Source organism: Mesoplodon densirostris, chromosome 4, assembly GCF_025265405.1.
Source record: "Mesoplodon densirostris isolate mMesDen1 chromosome 4, mMesDen1 primary haplotype, whole genome shotgun sequence".
Classification (NCBI taxonomy): Eukaryota; Metazoa; Chordata; class Mammalia; order Artiodactyla; family Ziphiidae; genus Mesoplodon; species Mesoplodon densirostris.
This window is the reverse complement of record NC_082664.1, coordinates 50,525,203-50,545,836: the sequence shown is the minus strand read 5'-3', so window position 1 is coordinate 50,545,836 and position 20,634 is coordinate 50,525,203. Positions and strand designations below refer to the sequence as shown.

General features: G+C 40.0%; 1 protein-coding gene across 2 annotated transcripts in view; it reads left to right on the top strand.

The window, feature by feature from the left end:
* Window positions 1-501: 501 nt before the first annotated feature.
* FRMD6 (FERM domain containing 6) overlaps window positions 502-20,634 on the top strand; it is an 82,413-nt gene continuing 62,280 nt past the window's right edge. Inside the window, exon 1 of one of the 2 annotated variants that reach the window (XM_060096219.1) lies at window positions 502-611. The gene's annotated coding sequence lies outside the window, so the exon portion shown is untranslated. The remainder of the gene's footprint in view (window positions 612-20,634) is intronic. The other variant, XM_060096220.1, reaches the window with a different exon arrangement.

The window sequence follows — 20,634 nt, the reverse complement described above, 5'->3', positions numbered from 1 at the left end:
GGGACCGCCTCATCTCTCAGTGGCCTCCCCACAGTCGCTCCGAATTAATAAGACGAAGATCAGGCCAAATTGCCGCCCCCGGCCAGCCCAACTGGGCTCCGGAGGGAGCGATCCCCAGGAGCGGGGATCCGCGCGTCGGAAGGGGCCATTAGGCCAGAAGGGGGGTAGCTGACAGTGTCCCCTCGCGCCTCCGTCTCCGTCTCGCGGGGAAAGGCTTAGATCGCCGCGGTCCTAACACAGCATCCGTCTGCGGCTCGCCTCCCTCCCCAACCCCGGAGGCGTGGCGCCCACAGCTTTCTCCCGCCCCCTACTCGCGGCACCCCTCCGCAGGACGCTTGGTTGGACCCGGGGCGGGGCCTGCAGGCATTCCACGTGCGGCTGCAAGCTCCGCTCCCGCGGCTCTGCCACCGCCCCCGCCGCCTCTGAGTCGGCGGGGGGTGGAGCCTCAGGGGGCGGGGCGGGAGGCGTGGGCGAGGGGCGGGGCGGACGCGGAGCGCTCGTCCGGCTGCCCAGGCCAAGGGGCTGAGAGCAGTGGGGCAGGCGTGGCGGCCGCAGGAAGGTAGTGAGAGCTGACGGGAGTCCGACTCCTGGTGCTGCGAGCTTTCTCTGAGGTAAGACCAGGAACCCGGCTCCCCAGGACGCCCCCCCCAGCCCGGCCACCGCGCCCCGGCCGTTCACTGTGCCCCTTGCTGGCCGGGTGGCGGGGTGGCTGGACGGGACTTCAGGAGGGCTTCTGAAGTCGCGAGCCCCAGCCCAGGCGCTGTCCCCTTCTCTGCGTCTTTCTTCGCCTTCTCGTCGCTGCCTCGGCTCTGGGCGTCGGGCACCGGGCTGGAAGGTCGCTTTTCCGCGAGTCGGAGCTCGCCCACGCCGGGAAGGGAGGACGGGGCCCCGGGGCAGCCGAGCCGGGCGGCGGGGGAGGAGCGGAGCTCCGGGGCCGCGTCTGCAGCGAGGGCGGGAGGCCGGCCGGGGCTGCGGGCTGCGCCCCCGGGCTCGGTGCGCACGCTCGGCTTCCCGGTGGTCGCCGGCGCCCTGGGCTGGGGGCGCCTGCCCTTCGCGCCCCGTCGCTGTGACCCGGAGGCGGGACCAGCCCCTGAGCCCCGAATTCCTGGGTGCCGCCTGTTGTGCGTGCGCCGGCCCGGGCAGCCCGACTGTGGGAGGGGACCTGAGGCGCGAGGTCTGCCCCATCGTCCCCTAGTCGGGGGAGCCGGAGACTGAGCTCGGGCTCGGCGACGCCGGAAGGGGGCCTTGGTGGGATGCGAGTGGGGGGCGCGGCCTGCAGAATTTGGGTTCTTGGAGGAGCTGTCGGAAAGCAGGCCTGGCCCGGGGCAGAGGAGACCCCCAGCTGCTGATCGGGGAGAGCCAGGACCTGTCAGGGATGGACAGCTGGGAGTCACCGGGTAAGGTCCACAGGGATTATAGCAGCACCTCCAGTGCCGGGACAGCATAACCTAAATGGTGAGGGCGTTTTCTTGAAGGCAGGAAAAAATGGAAAGCTGTCAAAATAAGCCCATTTTAAAGTTGAAATGAAAGTTGGAGGATTTTCAGGCCGTGCAGTTGTGTAGCTAGTGTCCAAAGAAATATTAGCTCCTTGACACCCTTTTCGTTTGGATTTCTTAGCAAAAATATGTTTTGCTAGTATTTCCCTCAGGAGTTGTGCGTTGCCCGCAGCGGGGAAGGAAAACTTAAGCAAGCGTTCTCGGGTTGCTTTTAACTTGCCTGTGCTCTCCAGCCTTTTTGAGTGTGCAGAAAAAGTATCTCTTGCTGGATTTCTCATGTAGAATTCCGTCTCTTCTTCTCTGGGACCCGTCGATGTTTGTTTTTGTTTATTGGTTTTATAAGCATCTATTTAAATTTAGTCCTTGAACGAAATACTCCCCGTTGCCACAGGGTGTAGTTTAGGGATTAGAGAATACTGTTGGATAAAACTGCTAGTGGCTTCATTTTGCAAGAATGTAAGTCATTTCCTTTCTGTGATTTCAGGGAGTTGATATTTCACAGCATCACAACTTTGTGGGGAAAATTTTCCGTAATACATCTGTCATTAAAAAGGCTTTTGACTTTTGGATTTCTCTTCTTAGAGCAGAGCATAAATTTAGGCTCAGCAGTGTTAAAGTATCAGAAGTTTTTCAGAATCTACAGCATTCTGAAACTATTGTAGAAGGTAATTTTAACAAGCACCAAGACCTGCAAACTGCCTGCAGGATAGAGAGTGGGGGAGGGGAGAAGACCAGAAGAGAGAGGCAGGAAAACAGATGCCTGTGCTGTTGTCCTTTGTCGTATAAAACTTCTAGCACTTAATCATTTTTCCTTGGGTGTGGTTTTGAGAAATAAAAATATTATGTTAAAAATGAAAATACTCCACAGTATGAGACAGCTGACATTTGAATGCTCTTTCAGTATGTTTGTAAACATATTGGATTTACATTTCATATTAAAATGGACTTCTGGGATTATTAGATGAGAAGGGTCCCCCAGGGGATATCTAGTATCAAGTTATCTGCAGGATATCTTTTCCAGAAAGCAGACTGCCTGTAATATGAACTAATTCTCCGCGCCCCCCCCTTTGAATTGCTTGTAAGAGTGCCTGAGATCTGACACTGATGGACCACAGTAATCAGCAGTTCTTGCAGGGCCCCAAACATTTTAAGGGACAGGAAATCTTTCTCTGTTTCTACCCCCTCCTTTTTGGTGGGGCAACAGGGGTAAGCTACCAGCTTCAAATACATAATGTGAACTTGCAGATTTTAAGATGCTCCTGGCTCTACAGGAAAACTGAATGGGCCACGATGAAGACGGCTGCTTTTGAAAGCGAAATGTCAATGTGCTAGGTAATAATTTTTAGCTACACGTTCTTTAGAAACTCATTCAGCTGGTCTAGTTGAATTGGTGGGGGGGGGGACGGGTTGTAGAGCTTTTCTGATTTCTGAACTTTGTTTCCACTTTTAACTACACTTACAAAGCTTTTGGCTTTCAGAACTTATGACATAATAGACCATGTAGCCTTTTGCTGCAGATGCTTGAAATGAAAGTTTCAAACAGAATTGTTTTTGACTGAGCTGTCAAGTTCAGAGTTTAGTGTAAATGAGTCCTGTCTCACAATTAACTTTTTTGATAAAGGAATTCTTTGTAGTTTTCAACTTGAATGTTGCAGATTTTGATTTCTGAGTCTGTGGGGTTTTTTTAAAAAAACCTAAAACCTGCAAACAATTATTTTAATACATGAAAGCCGGTACCAAGAAAAGATTAATTCAGTCCAGATGTAAAAATGTATGTGAATTTTAGATTTGGATGATCTCAACTAGTTTTCCCTTTTGTTGATGAGGCTGCCTGGATCCCAGATGGCATTCACAAATTATCCCTTAGGTGGTTTTCTGAGTTCAGAACTAAATTTCACCAGCCTTCTCTAAAGTCATATTAATATTTTTTCAAGTTTTCTGAAGGATAGAAAGTTTTCTGCATTTATAGAGGGATGGATTTTTCATACTACTCATTAATACTAACCTTTTAAATGCCCTGATTTGGTAGATGAAGCCTATAGGGAAACTGGAGGTATTCAGTATTGTGTATTCTTCTTCTTCTTCTTCTTCTTCTTTTTTTTTAATTAAGAGGTACAAAACTCCAGTTGTAAGAATTGTATATCCTTATGGGCAAAGCATAGAAGCTTTGGTTTTCACTTACGGAATTCCAACTTTCTTCTTTTAAAGAAAAAAGTTTTAAATGTGTTTACAGTCTTCAGTAGAATCCTGTTGTAACACTTTGTGGTCTCTGATATAGCAATTGTATGAGCCTCTACCGTTCTTCTCAACAAGAAACAGCAAACACAACTAATAAGAAGACTCCAGTATTTTTTTAGCTTGTACTCCCAAAACCAGAGTTATAAAGGATGTGTGTTATATATTTAAAATTATAATTTTTTAGGAAGTCTTTGTATGATTATATAATTACACATTTTGGGTGTTTGAGTGCATTGTGATTGTATATAAAACAATCCAGTGTAGGAGGGGGGGAAGGGAAAGATTTAGTGAAGGAATTTATGAGTGGTGAAATTTTAGTTAAAATGTATCTTTCCTGAAACCCAAACAGGAAAAATGGTATTGTTGGTCTCTGTAGTTAACTTTGATATAGAGAGTAGTTGCAAGGGCTTTTTGAATTGCACATTCTTCTGAGGAAGAGGCTTTGGGGGCCTATAAAAATAAGTAGAAATAAGTTAAAGGGATAATTTGAGAGAAAGGAAGAAGTAGAATACTAGGCATTGAACTGCAAGGAGAATCTAAACTTAGAAGGATGAGTATTGAGAACAAGGCTGAAGTAGGGAAAGGTTTCTACTTAAAAGTAAATTAAAGAAGAAGATCTTTTTAGCTGAGAAAAAAAAAAGGATTAGAATTAAGGTGCCCTATAAGGTCTGTATACAACATGAAATAGTGCTGCGGAGTGATATTTATGCTGGAAACCTTTCCTGCATTTGTGTTGAATCACTAGTTTGGTGTTAAATATTGCATTCAGGGACTGGTTGCTTATTACTGTCCTCTGCTCCCCCTTGCCCCCTTATAGCCCCCCCCCCCCACTTCCCATTTCATAGGCTGGAAACATTTTTTGTCTAAGTTCTAATGATACGAGAAATATTAATTTAGTCCTCCAGCATTTGGGAGAAATGCTGATGCCCACCCCCCATGCTGTGGGACCAGAGGGACTCTACAGCAGTATTGGCTGAAGTTATCATAAAGTTTTGAGTGAAAACAAGCAATCTGTGTTTCCAGTTACCTTATATGATTTAGTGGTGTAATTACTTCTGATGCAACTTTGTGTACTATCACTTTTCATATGTATCAAATGGAGCAGTCATGCAGTATACCATATTGATCAAAGAGGGATAGTAGAACATTGAGGAGGGGAAAGAAATCACTGATCTGACAGCTGGTATAACGTAAGGAGGAAAGTGTGGTGCCGAAAGATTCACAGATGAACCAAACATAGAGCAAAGGAGAAGGCAGTGTTTCCTGGAGCTTCCTTGGAGTTGTCTGTAGCACAGCCTTTTCTGGAATGCCTCTCCCCACCTATGTGGCCTTACCTAGCAGAGTTTAATCTATACAGCAAGAATCTAGGTAGAGATTTGGTCATTAACCAAGTCATTTCATTAATGTGGTAATTGGGATAATTCTGATCAAAAGTATCTATTTTGAGCCTCCATATTCCTATTAGATTATCCTGGGATATTTTCAGATGTTTTCTAATAACTTTGCCTTTGTACATATATGTTATAGAACTTTGAGCAGAAATGTTTTCCTGGTATATGAAGATAGAGGGAAAAGCAATATGTTATACTACCTTATAGCCACAGTTTCATGTGAGGGAGGAAATCATTATAAAAACCAAGGGGATTCTGGATGAAGATTTTAGGAAATTAATGTCGTTTCTCACTTAGCTTCTCAGGTGGTTCTTTGTCTGATTCACATTAAATGAAATGTAATTAATTTTCTCCCTACAGGTAGCAGTACTTATGCTGTCCAGTTTTAGTAGATGGCTTTTGTTTGGACGGAGTGGGTGTCCCTGTAGCTTTATTTCTTTGAACTTGTTCCTGAATAATTACATACAACCAGAAAAATGCACAGATCAGAAGCGTACAGCACAAAGTGATCATATCTAGGCAGTCAGCATCCAAATCAAGAAACAGAACCTTACCAGGCACACCCGCCCCGCCCCAGCTCCAAGTTTCTTGCAGTCATAATCCTTGCACCAAGGATGACCACTATTCTGACTTTTATTGCCGTAGGATAGTTTTAACCTGTTTTGGGGTTGCATTTATTTATTTATTTTACTTATTTATTTTTGGCTGTGTTGGGTCTTCATTGCTGCACACAGGCTTTCTCTAGTTGCGGTGAACGGGGGCTACTCTTGTGGTTCGCGGGCTTCTCATTGCAGTGGCTTCTCTTGTTGCGGAGCACAAGCTCTAGGTGTGCAGGCTCAGTAGTTGTGGCACGTGGGCTTCAGTAGTTTTGTCTCGAGGGCTCTAGAGCGCACGGTCAGTAGTTGTGGCGCACGGGCTTAGTTGCTCCACGGCATGTGGGATTTTCCCGGACCAGGGCTCGAACCCGTGTCCCCTGAATTGGCAGGCAGATTCTTAACCACTACACCACCAGGGAAGCCCCTCTTGGGCTGCATTTGAATGCAGTCAAGTATAAGTTCTTTTTCGTGTCTTTTTTAACTCAACGTGGTGTCATGTCCAGATTGATTCAGGTAGCAGTACTTGTTTTTTCTTTTATTTCTGTGAATAAATATACCTAGTTTATTTAACCATTCTGTTGATAGACATTTGGGTAGTTTGGGGCTGATGTGTGGGGCTTGACCTTTTGATGGCTCAAGAAAAATCAAGCAGTTTGGAACTGAAAGAAGAGTAATCTTAAGATTAAAAGAAAAAAATACATCAGAAACGTGAGAGAAAAAAATACAATATCACACAAACAATAACGGCTCAACTCAGTCCACAGAATCCTAGTGTTTCAGGGACACATTTAGCAATATACCAACTGGATATTGCCGGATTTGACTTGAGAATTGGGAAGAGGGAAAGGACCTTAGGTGACAGCTAGCCCCTTCATTTTTTAAAGGTGAGGGGACTAAAGATCCAAAAGACTGCATGACTCAGAGTCTCACAGCTAATGACAGTGCCAAGAGTAGAAGCTGCTTCTGACTTCCAGTCTAGTCTAGACTAGTGCCATCTGAGGGCTGAAACCCAGCTCACTACTACTCTGTTGTCCAGGCAGTGAGTCCACTGGCCTGCAGTATGGGGTGCCCTTTCCTGATCCACACAAAGATATCCTATGGCTCGGTTCAGATAGAAGCAGACCTGCCCAGAGAAAATGGAGCTGTGGCCCAGTGAGGCAGAATTACACTTCCTCAAGGCTGCTCGGCCTCTGCCCCCAGTACAGAGCCCTTGGAATTTCTGTTTAACCCCTTTCTCCTTCTCTCCTCTCTGCTACGGCTCTCCAGTGAGACTTTGGGTTATAAGCGCCAAGTAGGTGATATCTTGAGGTCCCTCCTGGCTCATTGTTTTTTTTGTTTTATTTTTGTTTTTGCGGTACGCAGGCCTCTCACTGTTGTGGCCTCTCCCGTTGCGGAGCACAGGCTCCGGACGTGCAGGCTCAGCGGCCATGGCTCACGGGCCCAGCCGCTCTGCAGCATGTGGGATCTTCCCGGACCGGGGCACGAACCTGTGTCCCCTGCATCGGCAGGCGGACTCTCAACCACTGCGCCACCAGGGAAGCCCTGGCTCATTGTTTTATTCATCCGTAAACAATCTAGGATTGACCCCAATTTCAAAGGACTGCTCTCTAAATATTTTCAGAACAGTTTATTCTTAAGAATAAGAATATATATAAATATATATATTTTGCCTCTTCCTGCCATTATGTCACCCCCTTTCTATACACTTTTCTCCTCCATTCTGCTCACCCCCACCCCCTTTAAGTTATCTTTTCTTTTTATTTTCTTTTATTTTTTTTTATTTTATTTATTTTTTATTTTTTTATTTTTTAATTTTTTGCTTTATAACAAATTTAATCAGTTATACATATACATATGTTTCCATATCCCCTCCCTTTTGCGTCTCCCTCCCACCCTCCCTATCCCACCCCTCCAGGCGGTCACAAAGCACCGAGCTGATCTCCCTGTGCTATGCGGCTGCTTCCCACTAGCTATCTACCTTACGTTTGGTAGTGTATATATGTCCATGCCGCTCTTTCACTTTGTCACAGCTTACCCTTCCCCCTCCCTATATCCTCAAGTCCATTCTCTAGTAAGTAGGTCTGTGTCTTTATTCCTGTCTTACCCCTATGTTCTTCATGACATTTTTTTTTCTTAAATTCCATATATATGTGTTAGCATACAGTATTTGTCTTTCTCTTTCTGACTTACTTCACTCTATATGACAGACTCTAGGTCTATCCACCTCATTACAAATAGCTCAATTTCATTTCTTTTTATGGCTGAGTAATATTCCATTGTATATATGTGCCACATCTTCTTTATCCATTCATCCGATGATGGACACTTAGGTTGTTTCCATCTCCGGGCTATTGTAAATAGGGCTGCTATGAACATTTTGGTACATGTCTCTTTTTGAATTATGGTTTTCTCAGGGTATATCCCAGTAGTGGGATTGCTGGGTCATATGGTAGTTCTATTTGTAGTTTTTTAAGGAACCTCCATACCGTTCTCCATAGTGGCTGTACCAATTCACATTCCCACCAGCAGTGCAAGAGTGTTCCCTTTTTTCCACACCCTCTCCAGCATTTATTGTTTCTAGATTTTTTGATGATGGCCATTCTGACTGGTGTGAGATGATATCTCATTGTAGTTTTGATTTGCATTTCTCTAATGACTAATGATGTTGAGCATTCTTTCATGTGTGTGTTGGCAGTCTGTATATCTTCTGTGGAGAAATGTCTATTTAGGTCTTCTGCCCATTTTTGGATTGGGTTGTTTGTTTTTTTGTTACTGAGCTGCATGAGCTGCTTATAAATTTTGGAGATTAATCCTTTGTCAGTTGCTTCATTTGCAAATATTTTCTCCCATTCTGAGGGTTGTCTTTTGGTCTTGTTTATGGTTTCCTTTGCTGTGCAAAAGCTTTTAAGTTTCATTAGGTCCCATGTGTTTATTTTTGTCTTTATTTCCATTTCTCTAGGAGGTGGGTCAAAAAGGATCTTGCTGTGATTTATGTCATAGAGTGTTCTGCCTATGTTTTCCTCTAAGAGTTTGATAGTGTCTGGCCTTACATTTAGGTCTTTAATCTTTTCTTAAATATCCCTGGAAACATCCAGTTTCTGGTCTCTGTCTACCAAAAACAACAGTGAAATTCTGATGCTGAAATCTGTGACATTTATTGTAATAAGTGCTCCCAGGAAGCACTTATTGTAATAAAACATAGGATTATGAGAAGTCTGATAGGTAAAACAAAGTGCTTGTGAAGGAAGACTGTTGGTATAGATATTTTCTTTCATGTTTCCCTAAAGAGAAAAAGGACATTTTCGTGGTTCAAGAAAAGACTCAGAATTTCAACTTAGGCTCATTAGGAAGGTGAAAGAAAGGTAAGACAAACAAACAAATTAAAAAAAGCAAAATCTGAAGTTTCATAAATGGGTAGTAAATAACATATCCTGCTCAAATGAGATACAGCTTATAACAGCAAAACTTAGCATGTATAATCTTAGCAAATAAGAGATAAATAAGAGATACCTGGGGGAAGAGTGCTCACCATAGGGCCTGACAAATTGCTCACTGAAATTACTACAGAAAAGAGTAATAAGTTTTGAAGACAAAATGGAAGAAAGGCAGTAAAATATAAACGTTAAGAACAAGATTTTTGAGATTAGTTCTCTGGGGTCCAAATCTAGGCTCCACTGTTTTCTAGTGTGTAACCTTGGGGAAGTTACTTCACTCTCTGGACCTCTTTTTCCTCATCTGTAAAATGAAGATAATAATAGCAACTGTTTCACCGGGTTGTTTTGATTAAGTGAAATAGCACATGTAAAGCAAGTACCATGGTGTGACACATAGTAAACAGTCAAGAAAAGTTGGCTTTTATTACTTAAGACAAAAAGAAATGATGTATACAAAGATTTCTAGCCCTTGGAAATCCCTAAGCTTTTGTTTACAAGTAGTTGTTCACAAGATTTTATTTTGTGTTTTGATCGCATTAAGTAGGCAACAAATTATAGTATTTCTCAGTTATAGATATTGGGCAATCTATACTGCTGCACTAAGAATAGCTGGCATGTCCCACTGATCACTAATTGAGTTATTTTTCCTAATTCTCCTATTTCCAGCAGTCTCATTCCCTCAGGTTCTGCCTGCTTGCTAATTATTTCTTTCCAGCTGCCAAAAAGTAAATTTACAGATTAAAACAATTCTCTTTGTGATGAATAATGTTGTACAAAGTACTTTTAAACTTAGAGTACCAGTGGCCCATGTCTTTTTCTCTTGTACTCTGCAGATTTCATGTGAGTCCTTTTTAAGAAAGCCACTATTATTGGGATAAAGCAATTGTTTATTCCTCCCAGCCCCACGCCCCACCATTGGCACAGTTTATAAAATGTGGGCCAGACCCCTTTACGATTTTCTGTTAGGCCCAAAACTTAAGATTTTTAAACCATTCATTAAAAGAAAATTAATAGTCTGAAAGTTTCGAAGGAGTTTTTAAGAAAAACAAACTTAAGCACATTAGAAAGACACATTTACATCTAAATAGCATAATTACAAACCCAGTCAAAATAGACACAGGATGGTCCAGAATAATCATGGTGTCATTCTGCTCTGTTCATTAAAAGGGGGGCCTACCCCAGATAACTCTGTGCCCTGTTAGGTGTTGTATAATATCTTAAACTTAATAAACTTAATACTTTAAAAATGTTCACCAGGTCCCTCAAAAAACAGGTTTTGCTTCTGTATGAAGTATCCAGGACTGTGTTGGATACTTACTGCAAGTCCTGCCAAAGGGTTTCTTGTCTTGGTGGGAGAACAAAATATATGTGTTTGGAGAGGTATTAGATATTTCCCAGTAAGTGCCAAGTGGACTCCTGGAGCAGAACCAATGATGGCCAAAGGTAGGATGGCTCTAGCTTCCCTGGGGCTGCTGGATTTGGGTTGGGTCAGGAGGTCAGGCTGGGATCTTCGTATTCCTCAAGTACAAAGGACCTTTTCTAGGAGCAACAGAAATGTTCAGGATTTGGTAAAACTCTCAAAAATTAAAAGAAACTTATGAAATTGAAACTATTAAATGTTTAATTAAATTCATTCATTCATTCAACATAATACATGCCTACTGTGTGCTAGACACTGTTCTAGGCCCCATAGCTATGTCAGTGAACAAAATAAGAAAATAATCTGGCTTTTATGGAGCTTATATCCTATTAGGAGACAAACACTAGACATAACAAAGCTATAGTATTTTAGAAAGTAGTGTGTTTGGAAAAAGAAAAAACAGAGCAAGGTAAGGGACATTAGGAGCGCTGGAGGAGGGAAGCAAGGCCTTTGGCAATTTCAAATAATATGGTCAAGGTAGGACTCATTGAGAAGATGACATGAGGGAAGAAGTTGGCCACACAGAGACATCTGGGGGAAGAGTGTTCCAGCAGAGGGACCAGCAAAGGCCTTGGGCAGAAGTGTGCCTGGTCTGTCCCAGGACCAGTGAGAAGGCCACAAAGTAGCAGTAGATGAAGTTATAGAGGTTTGGGGAGCTTATCACGTAGGGTCTGCCTGGTGGACCATTTTAAGAACTTTGGCTTTTACTCTGAGTGAAATGGGGAGTCACTGGAGAGTTTTGAGCCTGAGAGTAAGGTGATTTGACTCGCATTTTAATAGAATCACTGGCGGCTGTGTTGAGATTGAAAAATGGAGTGGGGTGGTCCCGGGAAGCAGGGATACAAGTTAGCTGCTGTTGGCAATGATCCAGTTGAGAGATGCCAGTAGCAGTGGAGGAGGTGGTGAGAAATGACCGAGATTTATTTTATAGGTCGAACCAATAAGATTTCCTGGTTTGAGGAGTATGAGAAATAGCGATCAGAGGAAGGATAACACCAGGGCTTTTTGCATAATTATGGAGTTGCCATGAACTGAGATGGGGATCTGATGGAGGAGCCAGTTTGGGAAAGATAACCAAGAGCCATTTTGGACATGTTATATTCAACTTCCAAGTGGAGAAGTTGAGCAGCTTGTTGGATTTAGGAATCTGGAGTTAAGGAAGATGTCCAGGCTAGAGATAGAAATTTGGAAGTCGCCAGCAGGCTTTGGATGAAATCATATAGGGAATGTATGTAGACAGGGAAAGCAGTCCATGGGCCAAGCCTTGGGTCATATCCATATTTATAGTTTGTGGAAAAGAGAAGTCTCATAAGAATGTATCTTAAGCCAAAGGAATTATGCACATATTTCTGACATAGTGGACCTAATTGTTTCCATTCCCCAAGTAACAGTGTTATTATTAGTAGATATTGATTCTACTGACCCACACCATGGGAAGAAGGAACTATGAGTTACTTTTTCTGTGATGAGGGGCTTGGGCTGAGCCTGAGGCACTTCAGGCTTTAGAGAGTGAGTTGATAAGGAGGAACCAGTAGAGAAGACTGAGAAGGAGCAGTCAGAAGGACAGGAGGGAAATTAAAGGCATATACCTGAAATCCAGTAAGGAAAGCATCTCAGGGAGGAGAGAGTGATTCAGTGGTGTCGTGTCAAGTCAAGTAGCTTGAAGACTGAGAGTTGCTCATTGGATTTAACAACCTTGAGGTCACTGGTGACCTTGACAAGAGCTGTATTAGTGGCAAGGTGGGGACAAAAACCTGGCTGGAGTGGGCTCAAGAATGAAAAGCTTCTGAAAGATAATTCTTATTTTCAGTTCAGTTTCTTATACTATAAATATTCAATATTGTATGTGAGTACATTTTAATATGTCTGATAAAATGTGGGGTGGGACTTCAGAATGCTGAGGGCCATGAGGGTCTTCAACAGGTTCTGACAGGGACGGGGAGCCTTTGCGTTTCTCACTAGTAGAGTGTATGGTAGGATTGTGTTGTTTTGTTTCTAGTGATGACATGTTCTTTAATTCAACCCATTAATCATTTCATATGAAAAGGATAAAACAGAGCCCCAGTGAGACATGTGTTTTGAGTTGGCTTCTTTTTCAGCAACACTGATAGGTTTGAGCTGACCAGTCTATACATCATGGTACTTCACCAGCCTGAAAACCTTCATTCATGGAGTGGATGGCTCAGGTTAGGGGTTCCCAGGGGCCAGAGCAAACTGAGTAATAGAAACTTTGCTTGTTTAATATTTCTTTTATGCTTTGATGACTTTCATTGTGAATATTATTCCAAGGCATGTGATTAAGCAATTTTCATAGTTCTGTATTTTATATCATAATTATGCACTAAGAATTTTCTCATCTGGGAATTACCTTTGAATTATAATTCTAACTTTCTGTAATACTATCATCAGAAAGAATCAACAGCTCTCTGATACTAATTATCTTTTCTTTCTCTAAGCTTATTAAAATGCTAAAACATAGGTCTTTAATGCTTAAATATTGTTTTGGGGTAGTTAAAAGCTTATAGTGATAGGTAGAATTAAAACATCGTTACATATATTTGAGTGCTGCTTGGTAATGAAAGTACTGTATAGTAATAGTCTTTAGAAAGTTGCTGATTATGGGAAAATGCTGGAAAGGGTAAGGACTTTTCATTCGTAGTGGATTATGGCACATGTTTTTTGAGAAGTGGAGCTCCAGTGATTATATGTGTGTTTCTAGTGGGTTGTGGTATACACATATAATGTCAGCATTCTCTGAGGTACTGCTCTGTCAACACTGTTTTATTAGTATCATTTTGAATGTTGTTCCAGCTGAAACTTATAAGTCACTCTACAGTTAATTAAATGAATCAAATTGGCCTGTAACAGTGAAATACTTAACACAAGGCCAATGTGAAATAATTTGGCAGTGCTGAGTGTTTTACATGGTTAAATACTGGAGCGTGCAGAGGTATAAAACTAAGAAAATTATGAAATAAATGCTAAGTCTCTTACGTCATTGACTACAGGATGAACTCCAGATCTCTTAGCGTGGAGTTCGACATGCCAAACCAGAGTTGCAAGCCTGTGGCGCACCAGCAAGATTGGCTACAGACATGTTTTGGTTTTTAACACAGTGTTGAAAACATCTATTTTCCAGCATTTAAAAATTGAGAAACTTTAAATTTAAAAAAATTGAATTTTACACATTTTCTTAAAAAACTAGAAGGCATGGCAATGATCTGTTGGAGCAACATAGCAGCTTCCCTTTTTATACGGGTGTGTGCTCTGCAATCCCCCGTTGTCCCCAACAGAGATCCTCTTGCTTCCAACATTGAGACCAAGTGTCTGTTGACATTTTTCATCCTGCAGGCTTCACTCCGATGTTAACTGTCCCTGTAGGCATGTGAGTTTGCTGTCCTCCTGTTGTAAATACTTATTTTCCAGTGTCATCTCGAAGCTCCTTAAGTCTAGCCAAATTGTTCTGCCCTTTGTCCCGTCAAACACATACACAGTTAGTCTGGGTCATGCTTCTTCTACCCCTTCCACTGAACTGAGCTGCTTGTTGCCTGTACCACTTGATGGAAACAGAAGACATGCTACTTTGTATAAGTCATCCTTTTATATATATTTCCTAGCTTCTCAACAGTATTAGAATTCTCTTGAGGGCAACAACTATATCCTAGAATTTACTAGTGCCTATCAAATTTATTTTAGATTTAATAGATTAACTATTGTTTAGATTTAGCTTCCAGTGTATGGTAATATATGATTATTATGATGCTGTAAAAAGATTAGAAAGTATCAAAATCTTGTATAAAGTCTGCTTCCTCAAATAGGACTTTAATTTACTATGTCCATTCCTTTAGCTTTGTAATCACATTTATGTAATCTAATTGAGTATTAGTTCACTAAACACCTCATTTATTGCCAATTCTCTGATTCTGTTAGGTAGATGAACGAAGTTTCCAAATAAATGGGTCATTACAACATACCATTTTATTTATTTCAGATATGCTTCTTTCTAATGGCTATTATTGTTTTACATGGCTTATTTTCTCATTCATTTGACAAATAGTGTGTACACTATACGGAAGGCCCTGGAGATGTGTGAACTTGACAAGCATGATGGTACCTGCTCTTCAGAAACTTTTAGCTGGAAAGGCAGATATTAAGTAATGGAGTATATAATTGTTCAATTTTGATAAGTATTAAGAAGTAGGGCGTGTTCTGAGACCTTATAACAGAGCACTGTGGTCTGGGGGCAGGGGCTGCAGTATGGTGTATAACACGACTGAATTCTAAACTCCTTGACTTTCTCATAATTCCATAGCAGTTTGTAAAATATTCTGAAGGTAAAAATTTAACCTTAGAAACAAATAAATTAAGGGGTAATTTATGTAACAAAATATGAGCTTAAAAAAAAACTTTTCCAAAGAATTTACCATTGGCTGTAGACATTGCATTAATGATAAAAATTATAATTTATAGCACTATAGTCTTTGTTTAATACTTGAGTTGAACTCTGTTTAAGTAAACAAAAGGAAAAAGGGAAATTGAGCTAGAAATTTCCGATGTAGCTAACTTGCAAAACAACTTTTGTTTTATGAAACTAATTATTTCAAAGGCATTTGTAGTAAGAACTTTTCTTATGACTTTCAAAAATAGGATATAAAAAATAAACTGATTTATTCCTTCAAGAGTAACCAGGGGATAGTACCTTAATTTTATACTTCTAAGCCCATGACTGAGAAAAATTAATAGTTTATCAGTCTGATCTTGGAGTGAGGTAATGTGGTGTCGTGAAAAACCTCAGCAGTAAAGTTAGTGACAAGTGTGAGCCAAAAAATAGAGTGGAATTTTGTGTGGTTGCATATATTTTATCACAACAGTCAGACATGCTTTAAGTGTTTTTTCCTAAGGAAAATAGAATTTTATACTTAACCCATCTAAATATAGTGGTAAAGTTAATTTTTTGCATGGTTTATTGTCACACTGAAACAAAGGTCAGCCGCAGTGGTGCCACTTCTGAAATCTTTGTTAAGAAACTCATGTCACTTGCTAATTATAAAAGGAGATTCAGAAAAATCACCATACTTAAGGAAGGTTTAGTTCAAATAAACCCAAGATTTTTAAATGTGATCTTAAGGAAATGCAAGGAAATCAGATCAGGACATAGTTTTTAAGAAATGTCAAGTGTCATGTACAATTTAAAATAAATTCCAAATAAATCTGTTTAAAATAAAATCTTTTTAACTTCAAATATTCATTAACTGAGCCCACATTCATTTTAAATCTGTAGAAAGGAAGTTGAACTGATAATCTGTCATTTACTAAATTATTTGCTGTTACTGGTGCCTGGAGAAATGTAAAGATAAATTTTTGTAAATTTCAGTTGTCAAATAAAACCTAGCAGGAAAAGCTAATGGAAGTTATTTTATTCATAACATAGAACGAAACTTCCTTTATTTATTTTTTATTTTATTTTATTTATTTATTTTTGGTTGTGCTAGGTCTTAATTGTGGCTTGTGGGCTCCTTAGCTGTGGTATGCGAACTCTTAGTTGTGGCATGCATGTGGGATCGAGTTCCCTGATCAGGGATCGAACCTGCGTCCCCTGCATTGGAAGGCAGATTCTTAACCACTGCACCACCCGGGAAGTCCCAGAACAAAACTTCCTTTAATAATTGGCTTATGGATTCTTGAACTAGACTCATGTTTCTGACCAATACGTTTTCAGGAAATTTGTAATCAGTATATTATAGATACAGGAGTTTAATTAATGCATTTTAATGTATAATCTATTTTCTACTGAGGAGACTTTGAAATATATACTCAATTGGCAAGGGGATGGGAAAGGATATAAAATTTTATTTGGGGGCTTGGGTAGGCTGGTTAGTGGTCATCTGAATTCCATTTTCTAGTGCTTTGAATCCTGACCAGACGTGTTGTAGTGGGACTCCTGTTTGTGTATCTTTTTCTGGTATGATGTTATTTTCTGCATTACTAAGGTTAGTCACATCTTCCGTGTAGGCAGTAAGCTGTTTGAGGACAGCCAAGATGCTGCATTTCTCCCCCTCCTGAATTCTTCCATAGCTCCTAGAAAAGTGCTGGCTCTTGACTTAAACCCAACAGGATTACAGCTTTATTCTTTCTGATCTCTATAAGGTTAGAGAACCATCATGTAGATTTGAACCTTCAGCAAGTCAGGGAGGCATTTGACCCATTAAAAAAAGTAACAAATGTGTTTATGAAACCCCATATGCCTATTTCCCAAGTCTGACATATAAGTAAAATGTAACTCTTCCCATAACAGTCATGTGTATTCAGATTTAATGTTGGCATTCAAAAATATACAGTGTTGCTTAAATTTTCAAAAGCCTGTGAAAATACAAATTTTGTTTCTTAAACTTTCAAAAGAGCATAAGATTGGGTTTTTAACATTAACAATAGAATGCAGTGATAGAAATTATCTGTGATTTCTCGATGCAGAAAGGCAAGGTCTCTTTTGAAATGCCTTAATATGGGGTTTCTTCCTGGCCCGCGAAAGAACAGGGTTTCTTTTTCCTCATGCCATCAGTTTTCTGTGAGCATAAGGAAGGTAGAGTGTGCACAGATTTCCTCTGCTTTTCTGGGGGTGGCCAAGGCATAAGCTTAATCCATTGAAAACGTCCACTTGACCATTCCTGCAGTTTTTTCTCCTTGGCTTGACAGGTGGTGGTGTCCACTCATGTTGTGGTGATCAAGTTGTCCGTGAGGAGGTAATTTTAACTTGACATGGACCTCTGACCATTTGGGTTGATATGCTTGGCCCTGTGGCCTAGGAATGAGATGATAATGGAGGTCATATTTTATTATTAAAGAGTTTATATTGGTCTTACCTTTCTTTAAGATTAGGGGCAAAAAACACAAAAAGTTGGGATTATTTAATATAAAACTTTTGTGTTGCTGGGCCACCCATCTTCTCTGCTGTTGCCTTGACTTCCTTGGAAATAGGAGTTTTAGCTTCCCCTGACCTCTAGTTCTTCATCCCTCTTCTGTGTTCTGTTCCTGCTTCATCTGTCCACCTGTGTGTTCTCTATTCTTACAGAAAACAAAATCTCTGCATATGGTATGTTTTATATTGGGTTAAGGAGAAATTAACTAAAATCATATATAGAGATTCCACCCCTTCCTAGTTTATTTTACTGTGTGTGTGTGTGTGTGTGTGTGTGTGTGTGTGTGTGTTTCCCCCTGAGGATATTAATAAAGTTACTTTGTGAGTACTTCTATGAATTTAAACCTTCCACAAGCCAGGGGGAACAGTTTGACCCATAAAGCAAACTTAAAAATGTATTTATGAAAGCCAAGTATGTACCTTCCAAGTCTGACATATGAGTAAAATATGAATAAAAGTAACATGTAGTTAAATTTAATATAGAATTGAAAATATTTTGTTTAAATTTTCAAAAACTATAAATAAATATTGAATTTTGAAGAGTACCAATAGATTGTAGCTATAAAATAGAACATTTTCCTCAAAGAAATTGAGATGTCATTGATGAGGTTCCTATGGTAATTTAAAAAATCATATTATATATTTTAAATGTTTGATTATGAGAATAATTATATATAATCATAAGAATAATTACAAATGGTGTTTTTTCAATTCTCTGAGATGCTAAAATGTAAAATAAAATTTTCATAAATGTTTATGCACCTTAATTAGTGAGATTTTTCTGCCTAAATGTAGACAGAAACAGAGCCATACAGTATGATTAAGAATTCTAACTACCATTATAGTTTGGTATTATAATAAATTACAGTTTGGAAGTTAAATTATATCTGATATTTGAGTGAGGCCATGGATCTTAAAGAATTATTAGCAACTGGAATATACTACTAAGATGAAATAATGTATTTGAAAGTGCTTTGTAAATGTGATATACTGTATAGACACACCTCGAAGTCTTATCACAGTTATCTGGATAGTCATTTACTACTGATACTGTAGGAGAAAGAAGAGTGTAGAAATTATCATAGTGTACCTGGGCCAGCCTACAGCAGGGTGCTTAACCTAGACGGTAGGTCATGAGAGAGAGACTCTAATTCTAAAATTAAACACAGATGTCCTGTATATGTGCATGGACACGTTTGTAGGGCAAGGATGCATACTATTTATCAGATTATATAAGAACCATGATTCATACACTGTATGGTAATTTTTACTTAAACATTAAAGGAAGGTGGGAATTCCCTGGCGGTCCAGTGGTTAGGACTCAGCGCTTTCACTCCCAGGGTTCGATCCCTGGTCAGGGAACTGTGATCCCGGAAGCAGTGCAGCATGGCCAAAAAAAAAAAAAAAAAATTAATGGAAGGTAAGCATTTATTTCCTTTAACTAGATTTTCTAGCATCATAGTAATGTATATCTGTAGGACATTTTTTATTTTACTAATAAATGGAACTTTTACTTGGTTACTTTATTTGGTCCTCAAAGTAATAGTCTCTCCATTTTACAGATAAGGAGGTTAAATGACTTGTATGATTTGACACCTTTACCTGATTCAGTTTGTGACAAAACCAGAACATGACACTCTTCTTCTAACTCTGGGACCTGTGCTTGTTTCTTGCCACCTCAGTCACAATTGCCCTGTTGATAAAACATTTCTAGAGTGTTTATAAAATATGGTGCAACATTTTGATTTCTTTTTTTCTTTTTTCTTTTAACTGCCTATTTAAATGAGTTTAGTTTCTGCCAGATACTAAACAGTGTGGCCCTTAATTAGCTTACATTGATTTTGCCATAGAGAATTTTTGTGTCATTCTGAACTAGATAGGATAATCTTTTCAAACATTCTACTTCCCATGATAATGCATTTAACTTGGCACAAAATTCCAGATCATTGGATTTTGTCTGAAGAAAACATGATATGCATAAAATTTCAGACTATCAATCCTTTTGTTACCTTGAAAAAAATCTCTATTAATTTGTAGGGTTGGTTAGTAAAGAGAATTTTTTTTTTTTTACTATTTTGTCCAATGGTTATTTGATGTGTTCACTCTTTTTTCTTTAATTTAATTTAATTTTTTATACAGCAGGTTCTTATTAGTTATCCATTTTATACATATTAGTGTATACATGTCAATCCCAATCTCCCAATTCATCCCACCACCACTCGCCCCACCCCCCCCGCTGCTTTCCCCCCTTGGTGTCCATACGTTTGTTCTCTACATCTGTGTCTCTGTTTCTGCCCTGCAAACCGGTTCATCTGTACCATTTTTCTAGGTTCCACATATATGTGTTAATATATGATATTTGTTTTTCTCTTTCTGACTTACTTCACTCTGTATGACAGTCTCTAGATCCATCCACATTTCTACAAATGACCCAATTTTGTTCCTGTTTATGGCTGAGTAATATTCCATTGTATATATGTACCACATCTTCTTTATCCATTTGTCTGTTGAGGGGGACTTAAGTTGCTTCCATGCCCTGGCTGTTGTAAACAGTGCTGCAATGAATATTGGGGTTCATGTGTCTTTTTGAATTATGGTTTTCTCTGGGTATATGCCCAGTAGTGGGATTGCTGGGTCATATGGTAATTCTATTTTTAGTTTTTTAAGGAACCTCCCTACTGTTCTCCATAGTGGCTGTATCAATTTACATTCCCACCAACAATGCAAGAGGGTTCCCTTTTCTCCACACCCTCTCCAGCATTTGTTGTTTGTAGATTTTCTGATGATGCCCATTCTAACTGGTGTGAGGTGATACCTCATTGTAGTTTTGATTTGCATTTCTCTAATAATTAGTGATGTTGAGCAGCTTTTCATGTGCTTCTTGGCCATCTGTATGTCTTCTTTGGAGAAATGTCTGTTTAAGTCTTCTGCGCATTTTTGGATTGAGTTGTTTGTTTTTTAAATTTTGAGCTGCATGAACTGTTTATATATTTTGGAGATTAATCCTTTGTCCATTGATTCGTTTGCAAATATTTTCTCCCATTCTGAGAGTTGTCTTGTTTGTAGTTTCCTTTGCTTTGCAAAAGTTTTTAAGTTTCATTAGGTCCCATTTGTTTATTTTTGTTTTTATTTCAGTTACTCTC